A 22,137-nucleotide genomic window follows, 5' to 3' on the forward strand; every position below is an offset into this window, starting at 1 on the left:
AAGCGGCGATGTTGCTGATCACACGGTGGATCGGTTTTCTTAAGTGGCCTTCCGAGGGTCTTCAGATATACTTACAAATAGTGCAAATGATATAGCGCGGTTGTCAAATAAATCGTTAACCCTGTGCGGTCTGAGCAACATGCGAGATCTTATCTCAACTGAATCATGTAGGTACAATAAGCTGCTGCTTTCCAAAGGTATTTACAATTTGACTGTATTTTCATGTTTTTGTAACTAATAGTCTACGTTCTGTTCAATTAAATTATAATCAGATTGCGGATTTTTTACATTTATGGGAAATTTAAAGATGAAAAGATGCACACAATGCATATCATGTGCAAAAATATATTTAACAAAATATTGAAAGTAGAATAACATATAATTGTTTAGATCCCAACTCTTTAATTAGTCTATAAAAATGTTTTAACTTCTGATCGATTTTATCAGACTAATAATTTTATCAGATAGGCCTAACTATGCATTTCGCTTCTACCGTCTATAACAAGCATTAGGTCTGTGAAGAGGAGGTAAAAAAGTTAGCGGAGAAGAGAAAGTAGTTATAATGATGGATAGGATGAATGAATTCAGGCAATTGGCTTGATTAATGCTGTTTGTCGATGTTGTTTGTATATTGATTCTTTCGTGAGCTAAGGGAATCTGAAGTAATTGGACAAGTTTAAACTAGGTGAAGAATGTGTTTTCTTTTCGTGGGTGGAATGTATAGGGTTGAACATGTTGATTTTAGTTCAGGTCTAGTTTTAATTTCTTGATGATTTACGTTTCTTCTTTGAATACGTCAGAGGTGTTAGCGACGTGTAATTAAACTTTCAATTTAAATCTCGCTATCTCTGTAAAAATTAAAAATTATTTTGTAAGTTACGAGAGTCTAAAGTAAATGAATACGTTGGAATTGAATGGAAGATACGACTTTGTGTGATTTCGTGATCGTGAGAATTTCTTTTTTGTATAGTGTTAAAGGATCGGCAATTTGTGTATGCATTTTTAATTTAAACTTCAGTATGAGATTAGATGTATCAAGAAAAAATAATTTTTTAAATATAACTTTCCCTCCTCCTATTTCTTTCATAATATTTCTAACAATACATTATTGTTGCACACGGGAAGCAAAAGGGTTGATCAGATTTCGCATTCAGGATCGGCTAATAATCCGTGTAATTCGGCGAACAACGATCACCGTGACAATTATACGGTATTGTTTGTAACTAGTGATCAATGTGCCAGCGGAGGGTGTTGCGGTTACGGCGTTTAAGTTCCGGGTAGAAGATACGCGGAACGGTGAGCGTGGTATGTAAATTCCTGTGGCACATTTCACGCGCCATAAACTTATGAATGACCGGTGTGGACAAGTCCGTTCTGATGCGTTGCTCGTATGCTCCGCCAGGGTTGATCCATAAACATGCGACGCGGAGGATTCCTAATGATTACAATCACGCGGGAACGTTGATCGAGGCTATGAATGAAAATTGGACAGTGGCAACGCGAGTTTCACGCCCAACCATCAAAGAAAATACGTTAGTAGAATGCAAAAGGAAATGTATAGTATATATCGGGCCTCCAATTTGGCTCAAAATTATGTTCTCATTACAGATCAAAGATTTAAATTTAAATTTATGTTTTCACGTTGTGTATCGCATAATACATTTTCAATATATTGTTGTGATGCGAAAAAAAGTAATATACTAAAGACATAAAATCCTCTGCTTGCGTATCGAATTTTGCTGAAAGATTCAAATCAATTCTCAATCGATGCTGTTGGATCATTAATGACAGCTTAACTTAGGATGCAGAAATTTTATTTTATTTTTTATTTTATATCTTACACGATATAAATTATCGGTTTTATTTATTATCAAGTGGATGAAAAATACAAATTAAGATTAGAAATAAGTGAATATAATTGTGATCTCTAATGGAGGATTAAAGATCGTTTGTCTGAGTTTATGATCTAGGTGTTAACGTAGATTCGAGATTATTTTGGCACTCCTTCCTGTTATTTTAAATAACTTTTGAGTTAAATTAGAATCAAAATATATTGCACTCCACTTTTCAGAAAATAAATGATCTCTCAGAAGAGTAATTTAATATTTGGAAGAATTTTAGTTTTAGTTATATAAGGCAAATAAGAATGGAAAATAATGACGGAGGATATTGTACTTGAATCCTAGTACCGAAACCTACTAACAAATGCAAGTTACGTGTAACAATATCACATGCAATTTTGTAAGATTAAAAACATTTTCTTCTATATTTTTTTATCAATATTCTCTATTATATCGATATATATATAACAATATATAAATATAATTAATATGCTTCGTTTATCAGAATCTTCAAACTATGACTTATCCCTGGCGTAAAGGAAGACACATTTCATTGAATAAATATAAAATAGAGATACAGGAAATCTTTCATCGTAAAATACGTATTTATTTCATTTCACAATTAGCATAAATCTTAATAAATCTCGCTCATGAAACCATCATAAGAATCATTCGATCCAAGCGATAATTACCTTAATCCTTCGCCAATTTCCCAATCTTCACCACTTTCAAACCATCCAATTCTCCAAATATGCATCACCAAACTTCAAAACGAAGGCAGCTAGCAAACACTTTCGAACTGACTCAAACCGTCTGCTTCTAACAACTCCTAATTTCAACGGTGCGAATCAGATCTATTACCGTAAATATACGTACAAGTTTCAAGAATAAATATGTCAAATCTGAACGCAGCTGCTTCGTCCATCATTCACGATCCCTCGCCTCCGGGTTAATCATCCGGTGGTCCAAAAGAAAAGTTTGGACGACGTTCAGGAGAAACGGACAGTCGTGATCCGGACGCGGGTCCACATGTCACTGGGTGGCCTACATTTACAAGTTAAATCCACACCGTGTTCCACTGTTCCAGTCTATTATAAATTGGACTGTCGACGAGTAAGTGCCGCATAGTAGAACCGTGAAGAGCTTCATTATTCCGGTCTCCGCGCAGTCCGATTCCTCAGGGACGAAGAGATAGAGGAACAGATAGGGATTCGAATGTGTTATGGGTGGGTGTTGGGGAAAGTGTTTGGGAAGTGAGCGTAGAGGACAAGTCAAAGCGGAAAAGCGAAAGTGAAACGAAGTATTAGGTTTTAAAGTTTCATGATAATTAGGCGAGGTACTCGTGGTTACTCCTCCCATTTTTAATACATTGCGCTTTGTTCCAAACTCTCGTGAACGTCGCTTCTTCGCTTCAATTGACTTCCCCAGGGAAGACCTACAAATATCAGTCTTCTTTTTTTATTTTCGTAGTATTTTCTTTTTCGGAGGAAAAATATATTTTCTAGTGTACTCTGAGTAAGTGCACTGGAATGTTCACGAAACGTCGGAACAAAACATGACAAACTAATCGAAACCCGATCAAAATCAGGAGAATCACAAATATGAAACGAAATTGTTGAAGATCTTCGATTTCATGGAGTGAATTGAACTTCTGTGCACGATTTTGAATGTGTGAAATATATGCAATTCTGTTTTTACATAACGCATTCACTTCTGAAGAAGCGTGTCAATAAGAATAGTGCAATGAAAAGATAGAAAATTGAATAATTGCATGCTTGTTCTTTAATAATATGATGTTTAATACATATTAGAACTCAATACTTTAACTAAATCAATTTATCTATTTTTCCAAGAAATATTCCGAAGAATCTTTCTTGTCACTTTAATTAAAATTTAATATCAACCGAAGAAACATCAAAATTCTTTAAAATTAAACAAACGAGATTTTCTTGCCAAGAATCGTGTGTATGTTTATTATTAGGTGCATCCGTCTTCGAAGGATTACGCGAATTAAATTCGCGATCTATATAAGCTTTCATTGAGTCTATTTAGAAACATTGGGTCTAAATCTAAACCTAAATAACTATTTGTATTTATAGAAATTGTATTCAACGCGTAATTATTTCTAACTTTCAACTTAATTCAAATATTTATTCGTGATTACATTTACATTAATATCTACGATCAAGTATATTTAATCGTGGCAAAAGATGAAGGCTAAAGGTTAAAAACATCATAACCTAGATTTCCTTCCTCTTATATAAGAGTAATTTTAAAATTCAATATGCTGTTAACCAATTCCGCATCAAAATTATCTTCCTCTTTGACTTAAAATCAAATATGTGATTACACCATCATCCTAGATATTTAAAAAATGTTAATAACATTAACTATGTAGTCTAATGTTTATTAAATTAAATCAACATAACAACTAAAGAGATATTTTTTAAATGTCAAGATGTCGCTTCTAAACAACTTGTCTAGTATCAGACGCACCAGTCAGTCACTAATACGTGACAAATACGTTCTGATTTAGCCGAAGAATTTATATTGACGTTTTATTGTTAGATCGTTATCGTAATTGTGAATGAAGGACAAGTAGTTGATCGTTCAATACTCACACGTAATTTAATTTGCTGGCGAAACTGTTTTATAACCTTACCTTGTCACCTTGTCCATAGCGCAATAAAAATTCCTGCAAGTATATATCGACTCATAATCACGTCCAATCGCTCGATTAAATGCCGTTGCTCTCCGCGTGCAATTTCCCGGGGATAGCCGCGACAGGTTGGCGCTCGAAGAATGACGACGAAGAAAAATGCAATTTCGCGTGCACGCCGATTCGGGAATTCCAGCATGCGCGGCCGGACAAACAAAAACGAGTTAATTAAAAGCTGGCTGCCGCAGAATAGGTGGAGAAACGAAGCCTGTGGACACACAATGCCGCGTTTCCTGCGTGCCATCCGGCCTACGTATGCATATGCATACGCATTCGCACGGAAGATGCAATTTTTTGCCGCGTGGAATGCATATTCCGTCGATCACAAACGCAGCAATTTCGGACAAGCGGTCACGATCACCGGCTCCTAGGGAATTTCACGGCCAACGTCCATTCCCCATGGATTCGTCGACGAATGTCGCGTATTCCATGGATTCCGGGCAACTGCAGTGAGGTTATGTTCATAATGGAGTTCGTTGGCTATTGTTCGGAAGGGTTTGGGTTAGGTTTCAGGCAGAATCCATGCTGGATGTCTGAATTACGAAGGCTTGTTCAGGTTTCAAGCAGGAAGTTTTAACTTTAGTTCGGAAATTTTGGCTGACTGCAATTTTTTTAGGAATTTATGTTTCAGAATTTGCAGTAACGTTATATTCATGATAAGATTCAATGATTGTTGTTTGGACGAGTTTAATACTGAATGACTGGTATATGTTTAAATAGTTGTCTAAATGAAATTAAATGTTTATTTAGATTTCAGACAGAATTTTAGTTTCAGTTTAGGATTTTTGGAACATCGTGGTTTCTTTTTAAATGTATGTTATGTTTCATGGATTTCGAAACTAGCAGTCGCATTGTTTTTATAATGAAATTCGTTGATTGTTGTTTGGATGGATCTGAGAATCAGTCGTGTATATCCAAATGTTTGTTCAGGTTTTAGGCAAAGTGTTTCAGCTTTAGTTTAGAATTTTTGGCAGACTGCAAATAGTTTTATATGTGTAATGGAATTCATTGTTTCTTGTTTTACTCAGTCGATAGGATGTATAATGTATGTCTAAACGTTTCATCGTGTATAGATTTGTAATAATTCGGGATCTCTAACAAATCTGTAATAGTTCAATGTAATGGATTTAATAGAATTAAATTCTAGGCTGTTTAGGACATATCGAATTGAAGAGTGTACAGATCCACAATGTAATAAGTATGAGAGGATTTGAAAACGTTTGAAGTGAACAAAATTGTAAAATTTCTACAAATAGAATTTTGCAGTAGTTTTTGAAAGACTTTTTCGTTTTTACCGAGCTGGAATATAATTAGTTGGTTAATTCTTATTTTCGTTTTGTGCAAAGCTGGCTTCATGTAAGGACATTAATGTTGAAATGTTACCTGTGCAAGTTAATATTGTGAAGATACTTGTACAATTTTGCAAAATATGTTATATTATAATAAATGTTAAATTATACACCATCATAATAGAGTCAGTAAATTATTCTAGAATTGTTTATTCAGTTTATGATAATGATTCTTCACAAATTAATTTCTGATATCTCCGAAGAGAATATTAGCTAATTGAGATCCGTGTGATAACAGAGTACTCAAAGTACATTATACTGAAAGTACATCCAATACTGAATATATACTGGGTATATTTATGTATAAAATACATATTGTATGAGAGCACCATAATTTAAAGGACTGCATATTAAAGCAAGCTATAATTAAAATTGTTTTCCAACTACTTTAGATGAATTTATAGCGTAATATAAATATATGAATCGTACATTTGTACGAAAAAATGTATATATGTTTCTCAGAATCGTGATAAAATTTATTCAGTCCCTAAAAAAGAATGGCGTCCGGAATTAATTAAAAAAAGAAAAATATTACATCCTTTTGATAAAAATCTACAAAAATTTCCATTACTTTCGTAATTAAAAAAAAAAAAGAAAAGTGCAAAAAATTCTTGATGATAACTGTGAGAAATTTTTACAAAAATGACAAGCTATTTAACATTCTGAAAACATGAGAGCATAGAAAGCTTTATCTCAATAAATCGTCATATATTCTACCAAAAAAAGTTGTCTACCGTGTATAGTTCGTGATGTAAAACCAATGTCATAAAAAATTCATTAGAGAACTAATTTTTCATCTGCGATAAAGTATTGCAAAAGGCTCGTGGCATATTCTTGATAATGTAGACTGATTGTAATAATCGCGAGCAAATTAAATTGCGATTCACGTCGCGAGCACAAAACTCGTTAAGGACCCATGAAAATTGTATGGAAAATAAATTGCATGGCCCGGGAGCGCGGAATTACCTGGCACATGCAGCCCGGATTCATAGGAGTTAATGAAACTTTCAGCTAATGCACACAACGAACAATAAATTAGAGGAGGCAAAAGGAACGCAGAGAGCGTAACGCGATTTGAGGAAACAGCATGATTTTTCCTCGCGCTTCTAGCGATGAATTTTGTTACATTTACTGAACTCTGCTACTATTTTATTTCAATAAATAAATTGTACTCGAAATGTACGTAAAATACCTGATGAGCTAAAAATTTATTTTTCAATAAATTTATATGTAGATAACTTTATCGGATATTATTAAAAACTCTATTTAAAAACTTTGTTCGAATGAATTTAGATTTTAATATATATAAATATAATATTATAATATATATATAAGATAAATTAAAAATTCTGATAAAGAACATAATTTTTCTGAACTAATGACTGATCATGCTACCCTCGAAGAGTCAGTCGTACGAATTATAAAATTGTCACGAAGAAAACTGAAAGATAGTAAATATTTTAATCGCGAGGGTTAATACGGAGGTAGCGCTCAAGTTTTACGTGGTTGCAGTCGACGTAAAAACTCGCGTTTCGTGACCCGTCAGATCGCACGTCTCGATTAAAGGAATTGAGGCAAGAAACTCCTTTGATCTGGAATCCTAGGCTCGACAGGCCGAAAAGCTTAGAACGATGGAGAAGATTGCGCTTTACAAATGCTCTATCAATCTTACAGCAACTGTTAATTTTCCAAGATGGAAGTACGACACTTGATTGACTACCAACGTGATTTCGTTAAAATTCCTTTCTTAAAAATGAGAATTTAATGTTAGAACATTTTATTCGAATGAGAAAGAGAAAAAATCGGACAATATTTTAAGCTATTATGTGCCGTATTTGAATATATTCTATGGGCATAAAATAATAAAAAAAGGGATAAATTACGCTAAGATAATCCGCAGTTTTCCTAAATAGAATAAAGAGATTCGCGAATTCTCGAAGAACCGCGCATTAACTGAATTTATTGATCAATAAAGTAGCCAGTTAACGTCATCCATAAATTTAGTAATTCATTTCCACTGGCCGAAACCCCTTTTAATTTATGTCTATTGTTTATTCATTATACCGTTTAATCTTTGATAAATTCATATACCCTTTTGGAATCGTTATTCAAAGCGATATTGGATTTTTAAAAGATGTGCAAATATAAAGTAGAATTATTAAATGTACAAAAGCAATTAATTATTTAAGTTTACGAAATCTGAAACATTATTTAAATGTAAATTAAGGACACGCGGTGGTCTTATTGTAGCGAAACGTACTATCTGTGTCTATGTATAATCTTTTAAATTTATTTCTCCGCTTTAACCAAGCAGTTCTTATTCTCAAATAGAAAATTTCCAATATTAATAAAATGTATGAACAATAAGTTGAGGAAAAAGATTCTAATTGCATTCAAAATACGAAAAAGTTTCATTATATCAACATAATACAATTTTAAAATAGTTGAAAATTTCAAATGTTAAAAATTCATATATACGTATTACCAAAGTTTAAAATATCCTAACAAATGTCCGAAGATCTCCTTTAAAAAATTAAACATCGTTCCGTCGCTATCTAGAAACCTAAAATCTTCAATAAATATGTATGTATATACCTGTAGCGGTAGATCTTAAAATACCATAATTTACATACATACAGTATCATCCATAAATATACATTGGGACACTTGAAATTAAATGCCTTTCATTGCTTTCATATTTTAGTCATTTTATTAGAAATCTATTATTTCATTCGTATCATATATATCTTACAATACAAAATATTAGGCGAAGCAAAATTTGTTAAAGTTTCACAACCAATGTAGCCAAGTGTATTAATGGACCTCAGAAGCAGGAACAAACGAATTGATAAATTATTTATGACAGAAGTAAAGTAGTATTTCTTACGAATAGATATTACATATACCACTTAATAGACATTAATAAATAATTACTACTACTACTGCTACTGCTACTATAAAGAATAACTGCCTCTTCTTTAAACCTATTCTCTTTGTTTGAAACTTAACTGTTCATTTATTCTCAGATATTTTCAGAAATAACAGGAACAATAGAAATGATGACACGATAGAAGCAACAACAAACGAATTGATAAATTATTTATGACAGAAATAAAGTAGTATTTCTTACGAGTAAATATTGCATGTACCACTTAATAGACATTAATAAATAATTACTACTACTACTGCTAATATTATTATAAAGAATAGCTGCCACTTTTTTAAACCTATTTTCTTTGTTTGAAGCTTAACTGTTCATTCTCAGATATTTTCAGAAATAGCAGGAACAATAAAAATGACGACACGAAAGAAACAGCAAAATGGATAGAAAAACGAAGGGAAACTAAACGTTACCACGACAGGGACGATAAATCACCGGTGTAATATCTAGTCACGGCAGGTCAGGTCCCAAGTCTCGACGGGTAGACGCAGCGAAGTCTTATTCAATTCGCATGCTCCAAGAACGCTGCGATTACATCGCGTGACTCGATGCACCGGTTCGGATTACACGTGCCTCGGGATCTTGGTGATCCTAAATCCTGTCGGCCCTTGTCACCCAGCTCCAGGAACTCCGAAAACGACGTGGGCGACCGACTACGTCGTGCCTCGCTCGACCAAACACCTACAGACAGTTTGTGTCTGGCCAGAGTCTTCTGTCTTTTTCGTGATTCCTAGCAATTTTCTACTCTCTTCTTCACTTCTCCTCGATTTTTGCAATATTTTATGGTTCTCTGTGATTTTCTAAAATTTATTTCCATATTTTTAGAATTTTATATGATTCCCGACAATTCTGGCAACATTTGCAATATTTTACAGTTCTTCGCAATTTTCGTAGTATTTTACTGTTTCCTGTCATTTTTTTGTTATTCTCTTTAACTTTCAGCAACGCTTTATAATTTTATTACACACATTAATGTCTATGGTATGCAAAAATATTCTCGTCTCAAAAAAGGAATCTAAACGGCCGATTACTTTTCCTAGTGATACTAAGCTACACCAAGCTACATCTCCTTCCATAAATCTGTATCACGACGAGTTAACCTTCTTCGTCAACCTATTTCTCAAATAATTTATATTTCTTTCCCCTTTCTGAGATGTTGATCGTTTTTGTCGTAACTGGAAGTGGGCGAGCATTTTCCTTCGTCACGTTTCATAAGCGAACCTTTTATTTGGCTCGACTCGTTTGTATTACAAATTGCTCTAAGAAGATTTCCCAGTCCCGCGTCCTTGGTACCTCGCCTAGATCCTGATATATACTTCTCGATCTGCGCGTCAGCAACCGTGGCTCGTTCACGGCGCTCTTCAACGACAGAAATTCTCGAGTACATGTCTCCACTGTGCTGAAACAGAGCTCATAATGCGAAGAGAATTTTCCCCGTAAATCCGTACGAAACGTGCCCTAATTGCGATTGTTGCAACATTTCCAGTGCAGTTGTGCAAGTAACATTAAACTCCAGATTTAAATTAACTTGATTTTAAAACAAATAATCCCGTAACGCTTTTTAATTCGATGCACGAGTGTGTTATAGATTTTTTAAATAATGTGTATAGCAGTATAATAATGTGTATATAGACTCAAAAAATGTGTTAAATATGCTGAATTAATTTAATAATTTTCACAAATCAGATAGTTTCGAAATTGGACTTAAGTCGACACCTTGAACTTTCACAAAGCACGCACTATGTGAATCAATGAATTTTAATAGAACCAAAGTATTCGGAAATACGGTTCTATCGCCAATTTTACAGTTTATGTCATCGATCCAAGCCTGAAGGTTACACAAGGCCGCCACGTTAACGACCAACGCCAACCCTCTTGTCTTTGCTTTTTCACGAAAGAAACCAACTCTGACGATCTTTCTCCCCTAACCTCTACGTACGATTACGCTCGTACAGTAATTGCTGGAGAAATAGGAAAGCGCAAGTGGCCAGGGGTTCGCGAAAATGAACTCACACACCCTCTGTCGAATTGACCTCGCTGCTACCGAGGGTGGCAGATGGCTCGGAAAATCTAGGATTACGAAACTAACGGAAATATCGAATTACTGGCACCGTGCAAACGGTCGCGAACGAAGAAACGACCGTCCGTGCAATTGCGGCAATCGAACGGCGTATAACCGTGTCTCCTCCGCCTCCCTCGGGGGTGGTTTATGGGGGTGACGCGTGTTCCCGCTGAATGGAACTATTCCCACTCCACGGGCAAACTCTTTTCCAATTGTCTTCGTAAGAAGGACCTCTGATTGGATCGGATAAATTGAGATCTTTTAATTGGAATAGGGTGGAAGACGATTCTCGACCGATGATTATGGAAAAATTTCAACGGAATAGGTTTTACGCTTTGGGTGTCGACTATGGTTTCTATGATATTTTCATAGTTCGTACTTTCGGAAGAGGTTTCTTTTCTTCGGGGCAAACCTGAAAAGTAATATTTTCATTAAAAAATCACGAAATATGTCATCGTGAAGTTATTAAATCTAAAGAACCTAACACTTCGCTTCATTAGCAATTAACCATCATTACTTCCAACCACCATCCAAATCATTTAAATTATCGCATTGTCAAATATGATTCTCGTAAACTTCCTGATGGAATAAAATATAAAATTCGGCCAAATTAATCATCGTGATATTGGCAGCGACTAGACTCGATCGTATTTGAAGTATTGGAAAGGGGCGGGTAGGGATACGCATGGTGCTTCGTTAACCGCGTCGGGCCTTATGGAGTATCGGAGGTCGGCGAATTTCGCGTCCCGTGAAATCCCGCGGGTGCCACGAATCGGCGATCAAGCGACAAATTAACTCTGGATCGCGTCGTAGATCGCCGCGGGTGGCCCCACGACGCAATGCGACGCGTTAAACGTTCGCAGAACGCTGACGACGGCGCGTTATCTGTGTTGCTTTTTCGCAACCGGATGACATCCCCCGTAAACAGTTCGATCGGCCGTGTTGCTTCCGGGAACAGTTTCCTCCATGCAGTTCCCGGAGGAACGTCGATACCTTCTTGAATTCTACACGGTGATTAGACTAGGTTTAATAACTATACAGGGTGTTTCGGACGAAGGAGACCATTTGAGTATTTATTGCAAAACATATATATTTAATAAAAAATTAGTATACAGTATAAATAGCCATTTTAATTTTTTTAAATTAAATTTAAATAATTATTAAATTTGTAATACTTTTATCATCTCTGCGAAATATATAGTTGTAATTTATTGTATTGTAAATTATTTATATAGAATTCCACTACTTCGTTTGTTATTAACAATTATTGTTTTATTATTTAAGTCTTGTTAAACATGTTATTTCAAACAAAAAGTTATTTCGATCTTTCATACTATCAAAAAGTTCAGATTATTTTATTGAAGAAGAAGGAGAGGAAGAAGTATCTCTCTGTTTATTTTTGTTCTCGCGATAAAATTGTATTTTTTACTCACGCTTTCGAAATTAGAATAATTTCAACGGATCACGTTGAATAACATCAACATCTTATGATCAAAGAATTTTTCAACCTCCTTTGATTCAGAGGAACTTCAATTACAACTCAAATAAATTCAAACTCTAGATGCGCTTAAGTCAAACATTCTAAGAAATCCTACAAGATATTCGCCTTAAGTTTTGATATTAGCACAGAAACTTCTAGATCGAAGTACTACAAATTTCTACGATATGTATCTGATTTTTAATAATTCGTATATAATTTATGAATATACACGAAAGCGAAAATTTTAATAATTCTCAAGCACTTCGTGTTCTTTTAAATTTTGTCCAATTCCAGTTCCCAAAAGGAACAGTACCAAATTATATTCTATAGAAAAACTTCTGAAAAATCTACTTTTTATTTTACTCGCAATTCTTCAGCCTATTTACATTACGCGATTCTATTCTTCAACATCGTGGACATAAAAGCCAATGCTAGGGATTTAAATCTAATTAACCAAATAGAAATTAATAGAAATTTATTTCATTCGCTAAATATTATAATAAACACTATAATTTGAATATTTGGTGATCTTAAGTTTCCTATAAATCGATCAAAATCCGCAATCTACTTATTACCTTTCCAATTCCTAAACATCAGAAACTCTCCATAGCATCATTTTCCTAAAACTCGATGCCGTGGTATTTCTTAAAAAATTTCTCAAAAGTCCTGCAGGATAATCTGAAAGCAGTTGAATCCAATAAACGTGCCGGAAATTTGTACCAATTCGAAGGCTGATCGGCAAGGAAATAACGTACACCTTTCCGCTCGAAATCTCGTTCGAGTTTCCATGGACGTCGCGACGAATCGACGCGACATAGGAAGCTGCTTTGCTCTCTGGTTTCTCGCTCGTTTACCAGCTTTGGTCTCCCGAGGAAAAGGACGTGGATCAACAGCGCTGAAAACGTGGAAGCTAGGAAACTTCGATCCGATCAAGAACAATAGTAGACACCGGCGATGACGGTTTATCGGCATTCTTCGTGACGTTTTCTACGCTCGTGTACTTCGTTCCTTTTATCGTATTGACTTTATCTTTCGAGAATAGAGATCCGAGCACGCGGAACTCTGCAGGGAGATTTACGAAGATCGTTTTTTAACCGTAGTCCCCGATTCTCGCTCCCTCGAGAATGTATTTTGTTTGAGAAGGAACTCTTGCCTTCCATTCGAAGAGAATAAGTGGAAGTTTTTGAGTTTCCCATCTTTTTTTTTTGGTTTTACGTTTTCCGAGCGGCGAGTGAACTGGGAATTTGAAGAATGATTTTTTTCAGAAAATTAGTATTTTTGATTGATATTAAAGTTAGTTTCAAGTATAATTTGTTTGGAGGTTATGGCTGATGATGATGATGCGTGAGCACAGGCTGATTTCTGTGTTTAAGCACTGACCTGTTCATTGTTTTAGGTGTAAATTATAATAAATTAACATTGTTAACAATTTTTTGTTCGTGAAATTTATCTTATCTTAAACATCAGAAAACATTTAGCAACGTGGGTCACCGATGGCCACCGTCGCAGTCAGCGCGTTATCTAAACCCTAGTCTTTATTTTGTACGATCCAACGTTGATCTTCGGCCTACAGTTAATTATTTATAGCTACGTTGATCTGGAAAGAGGGTAAGTGTAAGCGAGTAGAAGCTTCTACGTTTAACCTGTTGCGCCGAGGGCGGATTTATCGACCTGTGTCGATGAATATTTCACAGGAATCGTCAAGTCTCTCGACAGCGTGATAATAAACTGTGATTTTCATGGCTGGAAAAAATGGAACATCGATGAACGAAGTTTACTCAAACCAAGGATTATTGAAATCGTTCAAATTCTTCACGATCGAATATTTCGTTTGTTCGAAGAAGCGTATCTTGTATTAAAATAAGATTACGTTGAAAGAATGTACCTTTGAAGCAGTTTAGCATTAATATCAAAGTGATAAATGAAAAATTCGTAATTTTTTATAGAAATTTCAAAATGTTTCGTATAATACGCGTAATATATTTATAAAGAAGGTCTGTGATAAGTCTCCGAATACCACTTTTCACTCTCTTCATTACATTCTGAAATATATATTTCGAAATCTACAGAAATCTTGATCGCTCGCCAAACGCGACAAAGACATTACGCTTTCTACCTGCCGTTATTTCACCCTCCCTTTGTTCGTACCAAGTTTCCAAGTAAGCTTTCCAATCGAACAGCCTGTAAATCGTTGTTCGCCGAAAGAATCGTTCCGTTATCATCCATATTCAGCCGACACCATCGTTCGGAGGAAACGTTCCATGTTCCAGGAACGGCAGGCTGCAATAACGATAAAACTGTCCCGACCATTCTGTGGCCGCAAACCGCAAATGTAGACGGCCAACCAACCCCGCGATGGCGGGGATAGTTTCCCATGGAAACAGCTTCAGACAACAATTCCGTGGGACATCGATGTTTACTGCGCGTCGAGTTAACGCAAAGACAACCCCTGTGCTGCTTTGGACGCGACCGGAAGAGAGAACAGGATCCGAGCGCATCGATCTCGCGAGGGGGCGGACAGGATCCCGAAAGGGTTTCGTGCTGCTACAGCTCGACCGGGGATTACATTCCATTGGCCAGCCGATTGTTTGTCCTTAGTAAAGTCGTGTGTAACGTTCTTTGCCACTTCCGTTCTTTCCTACTTCCGCTCTTTGTGCTTATTTAGCTTGCAGCTGGACGTCTTGTTTGACAAACGAGTTAATATTGTAGCTTTAGGTAATTTTGGAGATCTTTCTTTTGAAGTAAAATTTCTCTGTACCAACGTAGTACAGTCACTAATTAACAACTATGTTAATTTACACAAAGATGAAGAGTTAAATAGCTATAATTGCGTGAATAGTTAGGTAAAATCAGTGTGTAAATATATGTATCGAGAATTAAGGCTAAGTGGTTGAGAGCTGCTTTTTATAGCTGAAAATAAACTATTATTATTATTATTATTATTATTATTACATAAAGATAAAGGCAAACATAGGTATTATATTAAATAACAGATTTCAACATGTTACAGGAGTTTAAATACACTTGCAAAGAGTGTTGAGAAAGAATTCATAAATTTGGGAAATGTATTAGGTCGTCCGAAAAGTTTCTTTCGTTTTATAAGGAAATAATGGACGCATAACATTTTCCGTTTCATATTATTTTATCGAATTACGTATGATCCATTTTGTTCTATCAAAATAAAGATCACAACGTTCGACAGATTAGGTTGGTATAAAGATGCATCGTTGTAAAAGACGGGTCTGTAAAAGAAAGACACTTTTCGGACAACCTAATAATAGACGAATAGGTTAATGAAAGATGGTATGGTGATTATATTCTATCGATTTATATTATTAAACCTTGAAACGGATCTGAAGATATACATATAGAAGTAGATAATATTTATGAGAAGTATGCAGTTGGCAAAAATTCTGGAGATAAACGATCGAATATTTTCATGGGTCACTGTGCTTTCAACTTTTTACCGGAAGTGAATATTAATACATAATTACTTCACGTATAGCGAAATTTGAGGCGTGATGTTTATTGGAATTGAAGCAAGTACGTGATTAATAGTTTCGAAATAATCACCAGCATCTTTCATCAGCATCATAGTCTTTAAATTTAACATATTTTAAGTCATTTGAAATATTATTAGATAGGTCTAAGTAGACTAAAAATAGTAATACGAATAATTTATATATAGGATAAAAATGATGTGATCTTGGAATTCATACGGACTTCAGTTATACCAAGCAAAGATTTTTAACAAGAATGGGCATCTGGTAGATCGACTGGCTGTCCGCCCAGTTACGTCGAGTTGCTCATCTTTTTGTCCTCAGATCCTCTTCTTCCTCTTCGTTTCCTGCCGGACCTCTCGATCGTTATCTAAACGATCTTCTGGTGCGCTGGACCGGCGTCTCAGGGTAAGATAACGCATTGCCAGGATCCCTCGTCCTTGGGACTACATTCAACGACCGTCTGAACCCTGTTTCTCTTATCATAGACCCTTTTTCTTCTTGTCAAACCAGCGAATTGTTACGTTAGCCATCGTTACGTTATTAGGCGGAAGGGACGATAGGGTCATTTATTAAGTTTCCCTTTGGAGATTGGTACCACAGTCTCTGTCTTCTGACTGAATTTTCAACGTTCGATACTTGTAGCTTGATTAATTAATTAATTAATTAAGAAGGTCCTTGTTACGTTGCGCGGTGATGTCGAAGAAAATTAGGTAGAAGGGAAAATGGAGGTACACGCGAGGGAATATATATCTGTCTAGATTCTGGAAGCTTGAAACATGAGCGCATCATAAAGTGTGGTATGTAGTTTCGAGATTCTCTTCGAGCATTAGATAAATTAAACATTCCAAATTCGGTTATTGATATTGCGTGTTGTATTTTGGCAATTACAGATATTTCATCACATTGATCATTATTAAATTTGAATTAATTGGATATTGAATATCAAAGGTATCAAATTGATGTATATGAATGATTACTGTTGCAGCGAAAGCAAATAGAAATGTGTAATTACGCTTCTACGTCAATGAACATTTTTCCGCATTAATTGATTTATAATGAAATTGATCAAATAATGTTACTACTTTTCATTTTTCTTCCTTAACATTTTTTTCTTATTTCTTTAAAAATTAGAAAAGAAGATGAACTTTCAATGCCACATTTTTTCTATAAAATTTAATATTTTCTTAGTACATCAAATAAATGTTTTCTTTCTTTGCATCTGCACAACAAATTTATAAGGAAATTGCTCAAATAAACGTCTCGTTCTACATCTCACGTCTCATATACGTCTCAATTACAATTAGTAATAACAAATAATTATGTTATAATTATTTTACTTTATTATATTATATCTATTATATAAAATTGTCATATTTATCATATCATAATACGTTATACATTAAAACTTATAATTAATTTAACCCTATCTTTTTCATTTATCCTTACGTTCCTAAAAGAGTGATCCATTTTAAAAAAGACTCTAAACTATATACAAACTTCTTTCGAACATTTCCCGTAAATTGGGAGAATTCTGTAAAAGGGAGAAAAAAGCAAAAGATTCGATGATATCACCTCGACTGAACATTTTCAATTTCTCGAATAATCCCACGATCACCACCCGATAACAAAAGACGGAAGATTTTTCATGCTCGTGGAGTTGCAGCAAATTTTCCGGAAGTTCCTAACCAAAGAGCAGACTCGGTGTAAAGAAAGAGAAGAACATCGATACGGATAGAAATCGAAGGCAATCGATGGAACATCCTTTGCATTTCGCGAGCTGCATACCGTGGAATGTTATTTCGCGGCGAACGCTCAGTGTAATGGGATTCTCCGAGGACTATCTAATTTCTTTCGTCCATTTCTCTCGAAACGGAATTCCTGGCCGTATGTTCTTTAAGTAATGGCCCGGCAACGCGAAGTGAATTTACATTTCGATGGGATCGACTTCATTCTCGGTCCTCCCACGTTCTCGCTCTGTTTTCTTTTCTCGTATTCGTCCGTCCATCTTTTTCGATAGAAAGATTCTTAAGTCGGCTCCCTTCTTTCTGGAGCACAGATGTCGCAGGAAATCTCCTGCCGATTCTCTGGAAATGGACTAACCGAGGGTAAATGGAACGAATCGAGTGTTGATAAGTTTTGTTAAAGACGATTTTGTCAGATTTTGATTTGGTTTCCATTTGTTGTTACATGTTCTGCATACTTTGCTCGAGAACAGTAATTGGTGCTAATAAACCTCTTACAATAATGAACGTGAGAAACCATCTTATATATAATACTTGGTAAAAGCTTTGTAAAAGCTTTGTAAAAAATCGATAGACTAAATATATCTGTAATATTTGTGGGAAAATAATTAAGATAATTTTTTTTTGTTACAGGTGAGTGGTATAAACATATGATTATCTTCTCCACATTATTGTCTACGACAATTTTAATGTAAGTAAGTAACTATAAAATTAGTAACATATATTATTGCAAATACTCTGTGTTAGTTATATAGTACGTCCACTTAATTTATAATACTAGTCAATTAGATATAGATAAAATGAATATCGTATCGTTTAACAGTACTGTCAGTTAGAAAGAATTATAAAAATATATAATCAGAAAAAAAATTTATTGGAAAGCTTTAATGGAAAACAAATGTAAGAACAACAGTATGCATATCCTCGAATGTGTTACTATAGCAATGACCTCCACAGAGTTAAATTATTTCCAATTTGACCCGATATACCATCAAATACCCTCAAACCATGACCAATCCACTTACTTTCACAACTAAAACCTACTCAATGTATTACTCCGCCCTTTCATCAAATTTTAACTTCTCCATACCACAAAAGAGAAACCATCGTTGGAAAATCTTTTCCAGCAGTTACGCGTCGCTAATTGCTGGAATTGAAGGGAAAGAATGTCCGATCGTAGAACTATTCGTTTACTCGAGTACTAGGAGGAAGCAGCTGGTGCCGGTGAGAAAAGGGACAAAGGAAAGGGAAGTTTTAACGAGCCTCCGGTATTTGCATACGTCTCATTAGCGATTTTTAATTGCGAGTAGGCGGCCACTTGTTCCTTGGTTGTTTCCCTCCGCTTCTTCTTCGACTAGCAAGTTGAATAAAGATATCGTTCACACTGATTGAAACAATTAACTCATCACTCTGGTGATCACATCGTGTCATTCGCGTGAAAAACAGCAAAGTGAACGAGTTCGTTGTTGTGCACGAGAGTTGCCTGTTATCATTGCGGTGATAAACCGTTGCCTCCGGTTATCAGCCGCTAATTGCGCGAAATGACGCGTTCGCAAATTATTTCCGTAGTTCTACAACGCACACGTGAACAGCCTAGTTGGTGCGACCTTAAATGTTAATTATAATAAAATATATAAATATATATAATATTATATTATATTTGTATAAATATGTAAGTAAAAGGTGTGAATTAAATGATTTTAGAATAATCTCTCTTTAAATCGATATTGTACCAGAATCGAGCATCATTCAACAATAAATATAATCGGTTATGATAAATAAATATTGAAATTAAATAAATATTTTCAAAAGGAAAAATTAATCATGGATTTCAGTCTTGTGACAGATACTGAGTATACTAAAAATAAAATCCAACCTTGTATTTAATAAAATATTTGGATATATCGAATCGTCATTAACGCGTTAACGCAAATCTTTTCGTTTACTTAAGCTGGAGACCTATAATTATCGAGGGCAATATGTACCATCACGAATAATTGGACAGAACAGCGACAGTTTTTGCTCGTAAACACAGTCCACCGGGCTGCGCGTGGCAATTAAAATACTAATTACGAGTAACGTTGACACGACGCGGACGTTCGTTTAATTTCTTTCGATTTAATTACCGATTTCACACTCGCATTTGATGCCACGTGGGTCGTTGCACACCCGCGTCTGTAAACATTTCGCGGTTCTGGATTCCCGACCTGTGTCTAATCATTTAGAACGTTTCAACTCCGAACGTATTTTAGACCTCTGTTTGACGATTATTAATTGAAATTTGATTACGTTAAAATCGCTGTATTTATTACTCTTTACCTTTGGTTTTATATTTGTGGGAAAAATTTGCACTTTACTGCAAACAATTCATTGGAAAAATAAAAGTTGAACATTAGCTACATGCTAAATCCAATTTAATGAGATTACAAAAAATCAATTATCCTTTGGTTTCTAAAAAGTGCTTAATAAAAAAAGAAGCTACTTATTATATATTTTCTCAATAAGATTGCTATGTATATGGCTTCCAATGATACTGATTTTACTTATCAAATATGAAATCCCTTGAATTAATAATTATATTATATTATTATATTTCATTTTCTGTTTTAGAATTCTAAAACTCGAAAGGAAAATCAGTAGGTATACTTATCGCTGTTTAAAGCAGCATGAAAATTGTTAAGTTCAGTCAAGTGATTTGAATCAAGTTGGCTTCTTGTCGCTTCTAATCAAAAGTTGAGTAAGAAGTTATGACAAATAGCATAACGATCTATCCTAGTATAAAATATGAAGAATCTAACATTTTGATTTTAAACCCATTAAAGTGAAACTCCGTTTCTCGCAGCACTGACGTGACATAATTTAATTAAACCGGCATAACTCAATGAACCTCGTCGAAATTTAAAGTTGCATCTAATTTAATTAAACTTCAATTTAACTTAGCTTCTACACTTTCACATAACTATCTTCTATTATCTACGTCAATCTACGAAATACCTCTTCTCCTATCTAATTCTCCTCAATTTCTATTCCAAGCATAACTTTACTCGATAATACGTTTACTGCCACGCGAATTTTGTATATTTTGCCCTGCGATAGATTGAAATATGCTGTACTATAATATCTCATTTTTATATTAAATATTAAAATATTATATATAATATATTGTATTTTTCTGTCAATATTATTTTCAAATCATTCGCATTGTTGACAACTTTTTAGCCCATGAAACTTATCATATCTCAATCGTTCGAAAAAATTGAGTAACTTGAATCATCGATGATCATCGTAGTAATTAACATGTTAACAAAAATGAAGTTTGTAATGCTTGCGTTAGGAGAAATAGGGAAAAAAAGGAACAAATGTACAGGACTTCGCTTCCCTTTAATTCCCTTCGTTGTGTTGCTCTAAAGCATAGCACAGTTTCGCAACAATGTTTGCTTTTAATTCTTCGACCTTGTTATTATCCTTGCAATACAATATATTACAATACAATGCGAGTTCATATCTCGAAACTTGCAGCCATACACGTCATTTTTTCTCATCAAGGAAACGAAATGAAAAGTTAAATGAACTTAAATGAAAAGACGCTATTCTTTTTATTCGACTTATTTTCGCATGCACAATTAACACTCGACCTGTTGTGTCGCGATTTTGGAGACACCCTGTACATCATTTAATTTCCGTTGGATCACAAGTTGGAACACTCGCATACGCAGTTGTGAATGAGATTTTCACAGAAGCTGTTTATTTAGATTCGTGAAGTATGCGAGTATGATAGAAAGATAAAGAGATCGATGGCTGATGAATGTAAACAAATCGCCAAGCGGTCCAAAACGGCGAACGTGCGTTGGCTATGCTCGTGACTGTGTCATAGAACACACGCATCGACAGGATTCAATGCGCTAGTATCGACAGCTTTTTTCGAATATTTTGCAAACTATGCGCGACCGATAATTATATGTATAAAAAAAATTATTTAGAATCATGCATCCGACATCACATTTAAAAATCATCGCTATCGGTGAGAGAGCAGTCTTTCGATGAGTTCTTCTAACGAAGAATGAACTTTCACGTTGTCCGGAAAGATTGGATTTGAATAGAACAGTGTGATTCACGGAAAATGCATAGTCGTCGCAGCAGTTTGCCGAATATTTTGGAAACTAGGCTAATCCACTCCTTATACGCGTATGTATAGAAAAAAGTTAGTCAAAATGTTGGGTTTTACAACATACTCAAAAGTCATCGAAATTGGAAGATACTTAACTTTTCTATAGTTTTACCAATATCTTCATAAAGAATTTTGCAATCTACCCCTTGCGAAGACGAGAACTATTTTAACACTAGAACTACTGATAGTTAACACGAAGCTATTTCTACCAAAATCAGTGAAAATGACTGGCCTTTAAAAAATACATAATAATAGAATATTTTTATATTTATTGATTTATTACTTTCTTACAAAAGGAATTCCATATTATGTAGTACATTTTTGGTATCATT

At 34.8% G+C, this 22,137-nt stretch overlaps 1 protein-coding gene across 3 annotated transcripts in view; it reads left to right on the forward strand.

The window, feature by feature from the left end:
* The window catches only part of Ror (tyrosine-protein kinase transmembrane receptor Ror), a 356,273-nt gene that overhangs the window by 148,135 nt on the left and 186,001 nt on the right, over positions 1-22,137 (forward strand). The window contains exons 1-2 of one of the 3 annotated variants that reach the window (XM_072015451.1): positions 2,936-2,954; positions 18,271-18,328. The exons of the other annotated variants lie outside the window; for them this stretch is intronic. The gene's annotated coding sequence lies outside the window, so the exon portion shown is untranslated. Of the gene's footprint in view, positions 1-2,935; positions 2,955-18,270; positions 18,329-22,137 lie in introns of those variants that run through there. 3 annotated transcript variants of the gene reach the window in all.

The sequence above is a fragment of the Bombus fervidus genome, chromosome 13 (assembly GCF_041682495.2).
Source record: "Bombus fervidus isolate BK054 chromosome 13, iyBomFerv1, whole genome shotgun sequence".
Taxonomy (NCBI): domain Eukaryota; kingdom Metazoa; phylum Arthropoda; class Insecta; order Hymenoptera; family Apidae; genus Bombus; species Bombus fervidus.